Source organism: Hyla sarda, chromosome 4 (genome assembly GCF_029499605.1).
Source record: "Hyla sarda isolate aHylSar1 chromosome 4, aHylSar1.hap1, whole genome shotgun sequence".
NCBI classification, from domain to species: Eukaryota; Metazoa; Chordata; class Amphibia; order Anura; family Hylidae; genus Hyla; species Hyla sarda.
Window position 1 is genome coordinate 254,333,178 of NC_079192.1, and position 13,977 is coordinate 254,347,154.

Here is a 13,977-nt window from a genome sequence, read left to right on the forward strand (position 1 = left end):
ATAATGTTGCAGATAAGTAGAGGTATAAACAAGTGCTCTATTTAAATCAATTAGAAAGTTAAATTTGAAAAAAATATTTTCCAATAAAGAATCAGTGGTCAGTCAGAAGGAGAATCTCCGGCAACCATAGGCCCTCTAGGTTTTAGTATGCTTAAGGATGCAGATCAGATAGATCTAGAATGTTTAGATAATCTTATAGATTTACAAGAGACAAAAGAGGTAAAAACACAAAGTGAAAGCGAATATATAATGGTAGAGGAATTCAAAGGTAGCAACCTGGATATTTTCCATAACAAAATATTACAAAAGGTAAAATCACTCGTGTATCGAAAGGATCCCTGCAATCTCAGTATAAGCGAAAAGTCAGCACTGGAACGCCTAAAAAAGATGGATGATGTAGTAATTAAAAGATCAGATAAAGGTGGAAACGTAGTGTTAATGTCCAGTGACTTCTATAAAAAAAAAAAAGAGGCTTTACGCCAACTAAATGACAATAGTACCTATTTGAGATTGCAGGAAAACCCTATTCAAAAGACAAAATCTAAATTACAAACCTTTTTAAGGGCAAGTGTAGAGAACGGTGTGTTGTCTAAAAAAAAAAGAGCGGAGAAATGAACCTTCAACCCCGTCTTGCCCGCGATGGTACTTCCTGCCAAAGGTCCATAAGACACCCCTTCGCCAATCTTTATGTGGCAGCATTCGAGAACAAATTTGTATTCACTAATAGCAACCCATTCTTAAAGTCTGTCAGATGTTATCTAAGATTCGTTGATGAGGTGTTCATTGCCTGGGATGGCACACTGACAGACTTCAATGACTTTGTAAAATATCTTAATCTAAACAACGATATGAACTTAAAATTCACCTCTAAAGCAGACCCAAAAACCTTAGAATTCCTAGATGTACAGGTTGTAATAATAAACGGTGAACTTGCAACAAAGGATTCACAAAACCAATGGCCTTGAACTCTCTCCTTCAGTTCTCCAGCTACCATCCAGAACATGTGAAGACGTCCCTACCGTATGGACAATTTTCACGCCTACGGCGGATTAACAATTCTGATGAAATATTTTTAAAACAAGCAGGAGAACTGAAGTAGCGTTTGATGGCACGGGGTTACCCAGAGAAAATCATGGACAAAGCGCAGAACAGAGCATTCCTTCAAGACAGAAGGAATCTACTGTTCAAAAAAAGAAAGAAGATAGAACACACAGTGCGGGAATTACCACGGTTTTCCTTCTCCTTTAAATTTGGCCCTTTAGACAAAATCATCAGATCAGCCATTAATAGAAACTGTCCTTTAATAAAAAATGACCCAGAGCTGGGAAAATTAGTAAACGAAAAAACTTTTTATAGCCTTCAGATGCTGTAAGAATTTAAAAGATGTAATCACTAGTAGTAACTTTAGTTCAAAACAAAACAAATCGATTGGCTGGCACAAACTGGCCCTATAGGGAATCACAAATGTGGTTCCTGTATTTGGTGCCCTCATATGAAACAAGGAAAAAGAGTTTTCATAGGAGGAGAAGAAATTCTGGTTAAAAATGTAACTACCTGCAGGACACAATAGGTGGTGTACGTCATGTACTGTACCTGTGGCCGCTTCTATATCGGAAGCACTAAGCGAGCCCTGAACACCAGATTCAGGGAACATGTGTACTCTGTCAGATATAAAAAAGGAGCTCCGCGCTTCATAGAGCACATGAATGCAGTTCATAACTGGTTCTGCCAAGACCTATCGTTTCAAGGTTTAGAAGTAGTGACAGCAAAAGAAGGTGAAGAAAGAAGGAAAAAGCTATTACAAATAGAAGCTAAATGGATCATTAAATTAAATGCCGCAGGTAACCTCTGTTTAAACGAGAGAGAAGATTATAGCATTTTTCTATAAGGATCATCAGGAAGTATTGCATGAAAAAGCTGCATACTTGTTTTTCATGTTTTTAATCATTTTTTATATATTTCTGATAATTATTGTACACCTGTTGCGCTCGCGTCACTGATAGGTGTTACCTTTATCTGCCGGTGCACGAGCGGAATAGGTAGGGTCTGATGAAGCGTGCTCAAGGCACGTGCAACGGCTGTTACCTCATCCATGCCTATCAAGCTGCGTCCCTGAAGTTGTCCGCTTGCACCCCCGGCTTATGCACCTTAGAAAATAAAGAAACACGGCACTTTACCGCGGTGAGTGACGTCCCATTCATTCTCGTTTACTGCTATGCCAAAGACTTTATTTCTTAAGGACTTGGAACCCGAGGGGCATATGTGTTAACGGCTACTAAGATACTGCCTGAGTATACGATACGCATGCACTGTGCTAAGCGCTACGGGGTGAGATGGGTAGCGGTGCCGACTTACTTTTTCTTGTGACTAGTATGAACAAGTGCACTCACCATGTTAGCAGCTTCAAACACGTGAGCTTTATTGAAGACATCCAGGTACAGACAGTATAGGTGCAGGGAGATGACAGGAAAGGGAGGTATTCTCGGACTACGGAACCGCCTCGTAGCCCGTGAATACCTCCCTTTCCTGTCCTCTCCCTGCACCTATACTGTCTGTACCAGGATGTCTTCAATAAAGCTGACGTGTTTGAAGCTGCTAACATGGTGAATGCACTTGTTTATACCTCTACTTATCTGCAATTGCTGGAATATTCTCTGCTTATACAAGTCCGCACCACCACCAATCCACAGGACAGACTCACTGCCAGAGAGTGTCATACCAGGTTATCCACACGTATAATATACCACTTAGCAGTGCCAGGTACTCTTTTCTAGATATACTTCTTGATAATGTTGCGCACTGTAGACAAAGGCAAATCTATATCTCTGGAGATGGACTTGTAACCTTGAGATTGTTGATATTTTTCCACAATTTTGGTTCTTAAGTCCTCAGACAGTTCTCTTCTCCTCTTTGTGTTGTCCATGCTTAGTGTGGCACACAGACACACAATGCAAAGTCTAAGTGAACTTCTCTCTTTTAAAAAAATCTGCTTTCAGGTGTGATTTTTATATTGCCCACACCTGTTGTTTGCCCTAGGTGAGTTTAAAGGAGCATCACATGCTTGAAACAATATTATTTTTACACAATTTTGAAAGGGTGCCAATCATTTTGTCCAGCCCATTTGTGGAGTTTGGTGTGACATTTATGTCCAATTAGCTTTTTCTTTCCTCCCTTTTTTGGTTTAGTTCCAATACACACAAAGGGAATAAACATGTGTATAGCAAAACATGTGTTAGTGCAATTCAAAGTTGCACGCCGCGTCTAAAGTGAAAGTAAACTAATGTCGGTTAGTTCAGGGAGCTGTTCTGGATCGCTGAGATGAAATCGCGGCATCCCGAATAGCTTACAGGACAGCCAGAGGGTTCCTACCTGCCTCCATGCTGTCCGATCGTCAAATGACTGCTCAGTGCCTGAGATCCAGGCATGAGCAGTCAAGTGGCAGAATCATTGATCAATGGTTTCCTATGAGAAACCATTGAACAATGTAAAAGATCAGTGTGTGCAGTGTTATAGCCCCTATGGGAGCTATAACACTGCAAAAAAAGTGAAAAAAAATAAGTGAATAAAGATCATTCCCTAATAAAAGTTTGAATCACCCCCCTTTTCCCATAAAAAAAAGTGTAAATAAAAATAAACATATATGGTATCGCCGCGTGCAGAAATGTCCGAATTATAAAAATATATTGTTAATTAAACCGCACGGTCAATGGCGTACGCGCAAAAAAATTCCAACGTTCAAAATAGTGCATTTTTGGTCACTTTTTACATCAATAAGTCCTATCAAAGCAAAACTACAGACAGGATGTGTGGGCATGCTGGGAGTTGTAGATTTGCAACTGCTAAAGGCAACATTGCTCTAACACAGTGCTTTAACACTGCAGCTCCAGCTGTTGCAATGCAAACCTACAACTCCCAGCATGCTTGAACAGCCAAAGCTTTCTGATTCCTGAATGACAAAGAAGCTGATCAGACATTCAGGAATCTATGAAAGCTGAATGACACACCTAGTGACAGCGATGTTGATTAGCACCCTGCTTTACTAGGGACAGATAGAAAATGTATGCATGCAAACTACTGTGCAGTGATTTGCAGTCTGCCAGGCTGCTCCCAGACTCAGAGCAGATGAGTCAACACAGTGAGGGAGAGAGATGGACACACCCCCTCCACAAAGCAAGTGAGCAACATATAAAGGCTATTTGTAAGGGATATATAGGTCCTAGACACATAAAAATATGTTCAGGATTAGGTACTGAGTAACATAACTACATAACTTTTTTTTTTTTTTTTTTTTTTTTTTTGCACTATGACAGGTACGCTTTAAATCTTGTCCACACATTGAATTTTTATCTGTCCTTGCTAAAACAGGACAGGTTCTATCTGCTGGGAGCTGTGGTGCGGCACTGCTCTCAGTCCGGCAGGCTTGGCTCTTTTGATGTCCCCACCATGCTTTCTACTCGACTGTGGTAGCGACCTTGCTCAGAAGTCTACTCTACAAGTTAAAAGGTATTGCTGCTGGAAAATATGCTATCCTTTTAAATGTGGTTCTGAAGGGGGATAATTTGTGTTACCTCTACCATTTTATCAAATCAAATACATTTTGTATGGAGACAATTTGTTCTGTAGTCAACATCCTCCTGCATGATTACCCTGGATCTGAAAGATGCCTACATCCATGTACCCATAGCCCAGCAGCGCAGAAGATATTTAAAAATAGCAGTACAAGCCAGTATATCGCAATTTTTGGGCTCCCCGCACTTTTACAAAGGTGGTTTTTGGCAGCAACAGCCGCTCTAAGACTCCAGGAGCTGACCATTGTCCCTTAACTAAACAACTGGTTAATAAAGGCAGACACAAACAAAACTCTTCTGTGCATCTACCTTAGGCTCTAAATTTCCTCTTGGCTGGCTTGGAGTGTAAATTGGCATAAATCACAGATCAAACCTGTCGCTTGCATACATTTTTTTTCAGATTCCAATGTGCAGCAATGTCCAGCTCTCCCTTATAGCCCCAAGTGTCTCGGACCGGAACAGACCACTTCCAGGTAAATTCGAACAAAGCACGATGGTCCAGCGCTTTTAACGGTAGCATTTGAGGATTTATTAAACAGATCAAAATACAGGTACAGACAAGGTGATGTGTTTCGGCTGCTATTTCACAGCCTTAGTCATATTTTTTTCTTAGGGATGGTAATTTTGCACATTTCTAATCCACATGAGAGAAGAGGCAACGTGTTGGCTGCCACCAGGTTCCTCTGGGTCCCTCAGCGAACCCTCATGAAGTTTGTAGACCTCATGTCCGCAATCGTCAATGCCATTTCTTGCACCTTTTGTCCCCTCCAAATGGAGATTCTGGCCAAATAGGATCGGTCTCTCTAGACAAAAAGTGTCCTCTGTTATGGAAAACTCATCACTCCCTAAGGTGGTGGAGTCAGTTAAAGGGGTACTCCACTGGAAAACACTGGTTCCAGAAAGTTAGGGTGCATGCACACTACGTTTTCACGGTACGGGTGCCGGACCGGCGCTGAAATCCATTTACTTTAATGAGCAGACCGGAGTCCCCGTTTTACTCCAGTCGGCTCATTTTTGACCCGTATTTGGTTTTCTGACCGGACCCATTTTCACTTTAGAAGCGGCGATCAACTTTGAACGCCGCATCTAAAGGGTTCATAATGTGCGGCACCGTGATCAGTGCCGCGCGCTATTAGCCACGGGTCCCTGCCGTTGTTAGAGGTATGCCCTGAGTCCTTAAGTGGTTAAACTCACCTGGGGCAAGTAACAGGTTTGGGCAATATAAACCTCACACCAGAAAGCAGATAAAAAGGAGAGAAGTTTGCTTAGTCTTTGCATTGTGTGTCTGTGTGTGCCACTTTAAGCATGGACAACAGAAAGAGGAGAAGAGAACAGTCTGAGAACCAAAATTGTGGAAAAATATCAACAATCTCAAGGTTACAAGTCCATCTCCAGAGATATAGATTTGCCTTTGTCCATAGTGCGCAACATTATCAAGAGGTTTGCAACCAATGGCACTGTAGCTAATCTCCCTGGGCATAGATGGAAGAGAAAAATGTATGAAAAGTGTAAATGCAGGATAGTCCGGATGGTGGATAAGCAGCCCCAAACAAGTTCCAAAGATATTCAAGCTGTCTTGCAGGCTCAGGGAGCATCATTGTCAGCGCAAACTATCCATTGACATTTAAATGAAATTAAATGCTATAGCAGGAGACCCAGGAGGACCCCACTGCTGACACAGAGATATAAAAAAGCAAGACTACATTTTGCCAAAATGAACTTGAGGAAGCCAAAATCCTTTTAGGGAAAACGTCTTGTGGACAGATGAGACCAAGATAGAGCTTTTTGGTAAAGCACATCATTCTACTGTTTACCAAAAATGGAATGAGGCCTACAAAGAAAAGAACACAGTACCTACAGTGAAATATGGTGAAGGTTCAATGATGTTTTGGGGTAGTTTTGCTGCCTCTGGCACTGGGTGCCTTGAATGTGTGCAAGGCATCATAAATCTGAGAATTACCAAACAATTTTTGGCACTGTACAGCCCAGTGTCAGAAAGCTGGGTTCTGCGTCTTAGATCTTGGGTCTTCTGAACCCCAAACATACGTCAAAAAGCACCCAGAAATGGATGGCAATAAAGCACTGGAGAGTTCTGAAGTGGTCAGCAACAAGTCCAGATCTAAATCTCATTGAAAACCTGTGGAGAGATATTAAAATTGCTGTTGGGAAAAGGCGCCCTTCCAATAAGAGAGACCTAGTTTGCAAAGGAAGAGTGGTCCAACATTACGGCTGAGAGGTGTAAGAAGCTTATTAATGCTTATGGGAAGTGACTGATTTCAGTTATTTTTCCCAAAGGGTGTCAATTTTGTCCACCCCATATTTGGAGTTTGGGGTGACATTATGTCCAATTAGCTTTTTTTCCTCCCTTTTTTGGTTTAGTTCCAATACACACAAAGGGAATAAACGTGTGTATAGCAAAACATGTGTTACTGCAATCCTTTTCTGAGAGAAATACATTTTCTAGAAAAATTTCAGGGGTGCCAACATTTACGGCCATGACTGTAACTTTAGCACATAGAAAAAGCTTATTCTGCAAAATTCCCACCATTCAATTAGTCTCTGCTGAACCCAGAATAACCTCTTGGAATGTGAGCGAACCCATCTACACGACAATGTCTTTCTCCTCTAAATGGCGAAATATTTTCTCCCAGTATCTCTGAATTACTTGACATGCCCAAATCATATGATAAAAATTTGCATCTTCCAAACTGTAGTGCGGACAGTTAGAAACTGCCCTACAATTGAACTTAAATAATTTTCTAGTCGTAAGGTAGAGATCATGAACACACATATAAAATAAAATTAGTATTAATTATAGCAGAGTTGATATTTTTAAATACATTGGCTTAAATCAATTTCCTTTTATCTTTGCTACGCTCAGCCATTCCCTTTATTCCTTTGAGATGTTTGTAGATATACACCAAACATTTTTTCTGAACTCCCCCGCTAATCAACCAGTCAAAAAAAAGTATTTTTAGTGAGCATGCGATTGAGTGTCGCTATGTGCTTGTGCTAATTGCATTAATCACAAATTGTGCTCTTGCCCCAGTTTTCATTCCCTCTGTAAGTTCCCCGTTTTCCCTCATTCTCGTGTGGTTATATAAATTACTTATGCAAGTCAACCCCCTTTTTTCCCAAAATCCTTGTTGCCCAATCTTATCAAATTCTTTAAAGTTATAGTTGTGCCATATAGGTGAAAAACTAAATGAACCTTCGATTCTAATTAAGTGCTTTAGCCATAACCAGGCTCTACTGAAAACCTCCATATATGTGAAACCCTGCCCCCTAATCATGTTAGGGTGGCCTGAATCTAGTAAAGAAGTATTTATTTTGTGTGCGTTTTAAACAGTTTGCTATTATCAGTGACTCTTGCTGATTTCTGATTAGTGCGAAAATTCTGGCCATAAAATACAACTTAAAATTGGATAGATTCAGCCTGCCGTCTCTCTCTTAGAGACATAGCAATGTATATTTGAGTCTGACCCTTTTCCTATCCCACACAAATTTTCCCAAAATTCGATCAAGTTTATTCAATCAAGAATAAGTGATCCAGGTAGGCAATGAATTAAGGTACAATAATTGAGGGAGGATAATCATTTTTATAATGGAAATCCTGTCTCCCGTTGAGAGAGGCAGATTTTTCCAGACTGCTATCATTTTCTTTAAGTTTACATTATCAGAGAAAAAAAGTGTTGGGATTATAGGATAGTTTAACCCCTTAAGGACCACGGGTACGCCCTGACATCCTGTTACTTCAGGACCAAGGGCGTACCTGTACACCCGTGGGAATTCCGGTCCCCAACGCTCGCGGACCGGACCGGGATGCCTGCTGAAATCATTCAGCAGGACCCCTTCGTAAACCCCTGGGGGGTAAACCCCGACGGTTTGCTTGCAATATGTTTTTTTCCCGTACTCAAAACCGTGGTTGACCACGGTTTTGTCCCCAGTTTAAAAACCGTACTGCAACCGCATACGTTTTTTTTAACATGGACGTCAATGGCAAACGCACAAGTATACGGTTCCATATGTGAAAACCATATACTTTTTACACATGCGCATTTTCATCCTAAAGTTAACATTTTTTAAAATTCATTTATTTTAAATAAAATTTTAAAAAACGTATGTTTTTTTAAAAATTAAAAACGGACGGAACCGTATGCAATTTTAAAAACGGTATACGGTTTAAAAACGCATATGGTTTACTTTTTCCCATACTGTTCCATCAGTTTTTTTTGCCATACGGTTTTCTTTCGAAAAACAGATTGAAAACAGTTTGAAAAAAACGTGGTGTGAACCCAGCCTTATTCTCCAAAAATGCATCCAGACCCCTTTTGAACTTTTTTACAGAGTTCCACAGTCTCACTGCTCTTACAGTAAAGAACCCCCGTCTGTGCTGGTGTAGAAACCTTCTTTTCTCTAAACGTAGAGGATGCCCCCTTGTTATAGATACAGTCCTGGGTATAAATAGATCATGGGAGAGATCTCTGTACTGGCCCCTGATATATTTATACATAGTTATTAGGTCTCCCCTAAGTCTTCATTTTTCTAAACTAAATAACCCTAATTCTGATAATCTTTCTGGGTACTGTAGTCCTCCCATTCCCCATATTACTCTGGTTGCCTGTCTTTGAAACCTCTCCAGCTCCACTATATCTTTCTTGTACACTGGTGCCCAGTACTGTACACAGTATTCTATGTGTGGTCTGACTAGTGATTTGTACAGGGGTAGAATTATATCTACCACTGTACAAATCACTTCCAGCAGGAGGCAAACAGATAAGCGCTGTTTGCCTCCTGCTGTTGCTTAGCAACAACTCCCGGCATGCACAGCCAAAGGGCATGCTGGGAGTTGTAGTTTTGCAACAGCTGGAGGCACAACTGCAACTCCCAGCATGCCCTTTGGCTGTCTAGGCATGCTGGGAGTTGAAGTTATGTAGTTATGAAAAAGTGTGCCTCCAGCTGTTGCATAACTAATACTCCCACCATGCACGGACAGCCAAAGGGCATGCTGGGAGCTGTTGTATAACTACAAGTCCTAGCATGCCCTTCGGCTGTCACTGCACGCTGGGAGTTGTAGTTTTGCAACAGCTGGAGGCACACTGGTTGCAAAACACTGAGCTAAGTTGCAACCATTGTGCCTCCAGCTGTTGCATAACTACAACCCCCAGCATGCACGGTCAGCCAAGGGGCATGCTGGGAGTTGCAGTTTTGCAACAGCTGGAGGTACCCAATATACACATATCCCTACACAGTCACCTCCTCCCCCCTCCCCAATAAAAATGAAAAACATCTGGTACAGTATTGTTTCAAAAACGGAGGCACCCTGTTTGGAAAACACTGCCATAGGGTAATTTTGGTATCGGAGGCAAGTATAATTCTTGCATCCCGGTCCGTCCCTATGCAAATCCCTAATTTAGGCCTCAAATGCGCATGGCGCTCTCTCTCTTCGGAGCCCTGTCGTATTTCAAGCCAACAGTTTAGTGCCACATATGGGGTATCGCCATACTCGGGAGAAGTTGCCTAACAAATTTTGGGGGGCTTTTTCTCCTTTCACCCCTTATGAAAAGGTAAAGTTGGGGTCTACTCCAGCATGTGAGTGTAATTTCTTTTTATTTTTGTACACTAACATGCTGGTGTTGCCCCATACTTTTCATTTTCACAAGAGGTAAAAAAAAAAAAAAAAAAAAGACCCCCAAAATTTGTAACGCAATTTCTACTGAGTACAGAAATACCCCATATTTGAACGTAAATTGTTCTGCGGGCGCAGAACAAGGCACCATGTACATTTGAGGTGATTTGCACAGGGGTGGCTGATCATTACAGCGGTTCTGACATAAACGCAAAAAAAAAAAAAAACAACCACATGTGACCCCATTTTGGAAACTACACCCCTCTACACTAACAAGGGGTATAGTGAGCCTTAACACCCCACAGGTGTTTGAAGAATTTTCATTAAAAATTTTTCATTTTCTCAAGGGGTAATAGGAAAAAAGCCCCCCATCATTTGTAACCCCATATGTGGATGTAAAGTGCTCTACTGGCGCACTACAGGGCTCAGAAGAGAAGGAGTGCCATTGGGCTTTTGGAGAGAGAATTAGGCTGGAATTGAAGGTCATGTGCACAAAGCCCCCATGGTGCCAGAACGGTGGACCCCCCACATGTGACCCCATTCTGTAAACTACACCCCCCACGGAATGTAACAAGTAGTACAGTGAACATTTACACCCCACTGTTTTTTTGAACAGTGGTCCATGAAAATGAAAAATTTTAGTTTTCATTTGCACAGCCCACTGTTCCAAAGATCTTTCAAACACCAGTGGGGTGTAAATGCTCACTGCACCCCTTATTACATTCTGTGAGGTTTCCGAAATGGGGTCAAATGTGGGGGGGCTCTACTGTTCTGGCCCGCAGAGCACTTTACATCCACATATGGGGTATTTCCATACTCAGAAGAAATGGGGCTTAAACATTTTGGGAGCCTTTTTCTCCTATTACCCCTTGCGAAAATAAAAAATGTGGGGTAAAACCAGCATTTTAGTGAAAAAATTAAAATTTTTCATTTCCACGTCCAACTTTAGCAGAAATTTGTCAAACACCTGTGGCGTGTAAAGGCTCACTGTACCCCTTGTCACGTTCCTTGAGGGGTGTAGTTTCCCAAATAGTGTGCCATGTGGGGCCTTTTTTGCTTTTCTGTCACCATGGGGGCTTTCTAAATGTGACATGCCCCCTAAAAACGATTTCTGCAAAATTTGCTTTCAAAAAGCCAAATGTGGCTCCTTCTCTTCTGAGCATTGTAGTGCACCCGCAGAGGACTTTACGTCCAGAAATGGGGTTACAAATTTTGAGGGGCGTTTTCTCCTATTACCTCTTGTAAAAATTATGAATTTGGGAAAAAAGCAGCATTTTAGTGAAATTTATCTCCGCCGAAATGAATTTGTCCTAGTATATTATCGGAAGCCGGAAGTGGTTAATCCTGGGCATACCCCTCCTCCCATCAGCCCCTTGTTGAAATTGGAAACTGATGGGGTGGGGGGGGGGGGTTGCCTGTCACTGACTTGGTCAAATACAGCATTAAAATCACCCTTGATAATCAACATTGCATCAGTGTCTTGTGTTGTGAATTCCGTTCGCGCAGAGAGGACAGTTAGATCAAATGGGGGTGGTACATAAACAAAAGCAATAATTACTTCTTTATATCTGTAATTCCCATATAAAAAAAGAAAACATATCTTCCCCTCTTGTCCACTCTAGATTTCAAGACTGTGAATGGCACATTATGGTGGACAAAAACAGAAACACCGGATGAATAGGAACTGTGGGTGGAGTGATAAATCTGACTGGCCCAAGATTTGTTTACGAATTTTGTTGTGTCTGGTGTAAAATGTGTCTCAAGCAGGCCAACAATGGCTGGTAGGTGTCTATTAACCTAATCGATTACAGACACCTTTTTCAACCTCTCACCCATACCTCTAATATTCCATGTTAATAGATTGAGCTGCATTTAGTTCCTAAAAGAAAAAAAAGGGTACGCTGGGTACCCTGGGTAGCCCACCCTGGGTAGCCCACCCTCCCCTCATTCCTCCCTCCTAACCCCTCTTGATCCAGCGTGGCACCATTAGAACTCTTGTCCGTGACTCTTATCCTCCTCTCCCTCCCACCCCCCACAGGATTCAGAGTGCCTCTGAGTCCAACCAGGCCATGGCTTCCTGAAGGTTATGAAAGAAAAAAGTATTTCCAGAGTGGCTATTCCTATTAAGGGAACAATAAGGAGAAAGGTATTTTTGCCTGTGCCAGTCTCTGCTTGACACTTTTAAAAGTCGCCCGGGCCATCTGGGTTTCCCTGGCGTAGTCTGGGTATAATGCAATTGTACTGCCATTATAGGAAAGGTCTCCTTTCTCCCTTGAAGGTCTCTGGAGCACAGGATCTTCATAAGAATGGTTCTTGGTGCGGCTCCAGGTAGTGGGGTTTTTGTTGGAACCCTATGTGCCCTCTCTATACAGAAAAGCCGTGATAGTTTTGCTTCCCCTATGTACTCCATCATCCATTTATGGCAGAATGCCCCCGGGTTGTTCTTTTCTCCACCTTCTGGTACCCTAATCATTTGTATATTTGATCTGCGAGAGCGATCTTCCAAGTCTGTGATCTTCTGCATAGTCTCGAGATGGATTTTCTGGGTATGGGATACCGCCTCTCTGGCATTTCAGATGTGTTAACTTCCAAACCAGTAACTCTCTCTCACCCTGGTCATATCTCTCAAAAATGTCAGATCAGTGGTTATAGATCCTATTTGCAGCTCTAAGTCCTGCACCCCTACATTGCATTTATGCACCTCTGCCAGTATTTCTTTTAATAGCTGTGGTGCAGCTCTCAAATACAACAAATCTTGAGCTAGTTGTAATGGTTTCACAGTTTGTGACCCCTTGGGTCTTATTTGCACATGTCTAACTAGCAGTAGTAGGGGATTTAAGAAATGTATCAAGGCATAAAGTATTCGGTGAAGCACTTAAGTTGGTTGTTCCACCTGATTTCCTCTGTGCTTTAGGGGGCATATTTAAGTTGAAGAAGTACTTCCCTTTTGCTTAAGTCTGTATTCTCCTCTTGGTCATTTGGCCAGAGGGTCTCAACTGCAGAGGGGGATGGGTTGCTTTGGTCACCCACACCTGAAATGCAACATACTGTTTTCAGCTGGGTTGTCAAAGTAAGCCCAAGTGACCCAGAGGGATATCAAAGCGGAAGACAGCAAGTACATTCCCCATGAATTACTCAATGACCCATGTCCCTTGCCCCATAGTCAGCGGGACGCAGACCCACAACACCCCATCTTTATAGCTCTCTACCACAGTGTCCTCTCTAGCAGAGGGCCAACATACGAGTGCATATTTCCCAGACATATCATATGGTGTTACCCAAAACTCCTGGGTTGCGTAGATGTAATGGAAGGAATGTCAGTTAGTATTGGTCTTGCTTCCTGTAGCTGCTTGCTGGGCCAGGGTAACCCCTGGGGCAAACCCCGGCCGTCCGGAGCAGAAAAAAACCACATATCCGCAGAGACAGTCCCAGACGGATGCCAGGGGGGACGGACTTTCCTACAGATATAATAGAGTAAGTCTCACCACTCCTTGCCGGCCGACTCAGTCCCGTTCTCTAGTGTGCTCTCCGCCACGTTGTGTAGGCTCCCGACGCACTCAGCCGCCTTTCCAAACTCCTCAGCGCGCAAGCGCTTTCTGCAGTGCTGCAGTCACCTGTCCGCATGCAAACCTGGAATGTACCATATGTTTAGCCATTGAGGGGGGAGTCAGCCAAGTAAGGAGCGTAGTCTCAGACACGGCAAAGAGGGCAGCAGAGGAAAATCCGGGCGCACCCCACCAATCATTCATCCAGCCTTCCTCCCCCATGCAGGGGACAGGG